Source organism: Cyprinodon variegatus, unplaced genomic scaffold, assembly GCF_000732505.1.
Source record: "Cyprinodon variegatus isolate N-32 unplaced genomic scaffold, C_variegatus-1.0 Scaffold683, whole genome shotgun sequence".
In the NCBI taxonomy this organism is placed as follows: domain Eukaryota; kingdom Metazoa; phylum Chordata; class Actinopteri; order Cyprinodontiformes; family Cyprinodontidae; genus Cyprinodon; species Cyprinodon variegatus.
In genome coordinates, this window is record NW_015151136.1 from 398,380 (window position 1) to 399,843 (window position 1,464).

Sequence of the window (1,464 nt, forward strand, 5' to 3'; positions counted from 1 at the left end):
TTTAAACACGCTAGTCTCATCAAACATATTAGCATTTTAGCTTTTTGTGAAATAAACTCCATGATTGCCTTCATGCTGACATGCAGGCTGTTCCAGACCTCATCCATTCAGAGGTTCCTGTTTTCTTTAAACTCATTCATAAAATCCTTTAACTTCTGTTTCCCCCCCTGATCCTGTTTGGATGTTTTAAAGCTGCAGATTTGCTCATTAAATCTGGTTTCAGTTCATTGTGTTCAGAGGAGGGAACTTTACATTTCTGAGCTGTTTTTGGGAAAGAGTCTAAAAATGAATCAGATATTAAACTCCAGATCTGCTTGTTTCCATCTTTAATGCTCATCTATAGGAGTGAAATCTAAAGATCAGAATCCTCCACATGGAGCGATTTCACAGGCGGGGTGCGGAGGATGGAACAGCTGCTGGATGCAGCATCTGCAGGGTTGAAGTTGGTCAGGACTCCGGCACCAGAAGGTTAGAAACACCCCAGATTAGAGGAAACGTCTAATCAGCTCCACAGAAACCATTTATATTCATAATCTAATCTTCACTCTGCTCAGATTAAAGGAGATTATTTTTAATTCTATATTTCTATTTTCTGCTTATTTTTTTTTTTCTCAGATAGTATTTTTGGACAGTTGATGTTCAGGTTTTCTTATTCTGGTCGATAAATCATCAGATATCGTTTTTAAAGCTCTCAGTATCGGTATCGGCCTCCAGAACCACATATGGGTCGGAACCAGCTGCCGGAGGAGGGGATCAGTGCATCTGACCGGTACCAGAACCAGAACCACTCTGGAGCCTCCATCAAAACCAGGCCAGAGTCCGAACCGGTACCAAGAGCAGATAATAATACAACTTATTTTGGGTTTTCCTTTTCTGTAAATCATTATTAATAAAAACAAACGGCTGGAATACATGTATAAAAATATTAAACTCTGCAGTGAATCCGTGCAGCTTCAGAACCGGAACCGTTGTGGTTCTGGAGATGCAGCATCCTACTCACCGCGGAGCTTCTGCTGTCGGCCGGCCGGTTAGCCTCCACAGGAAGCCGCCTAAAGGCGAGCCTCAGTGGACCGGGAGGTCCGGACGGTACCGGCCTCAGTCCGCTCCTCTCCTGGAGCAGCAGTAGGGTTCACGTGCATCATCATTAGCCGCGCTCTGAGCTAAGCTAGCTAGCTTCCTGACATGCTAACGCAGATACATGATAGAAGAGTGGACGCAGCACTGGCTGTTGGAGCGCGTGAAGTACAGCCGCCATCTTGGAACGGTCATCCTGAATTCCGCGAGGACGCCTCCGCGCTAAGCGGCAGGTATGGCAGGCCCTTATAACATTTATTTGCTTGCCTGAATCCAGATGTCTCAAATTAATTTCTTCCTAGTCTGAATAAACATGTCAGATATCTGAAAGTAACGACCAAGTGATGCCATTTGGACCAGTAAGAATTACATTTCAGATATCTGAAATGT

At 44.3% G+C, this 1,464-nt stretch overlaps 1 protein-coding gene across 1 annotated transcript in view; it reads right to left on the reverse strand.

Moving 5' to 3' along the window:
• The window catches only part of LOC107097306 (protein tyrosine phosphatase domain-containing protein 1-like), a 15,288-nt gene extending 14,145 nt beyond the window's left edge, over window positions 1-1,143 (reverse strand). Inside the window, exon 1 of the mRNA XM_015394405.1 lies at window positions 1,001-1,143. The gene's annotated coding sequence lies outside the window, so the exon portion shown is untranslated. The remainder of the gene's footprint in view (window positions 1-1,000) is intronic.
• Between the last annotated feature and the right edge of the window lie 321 nt (window positions 1,144-1,464).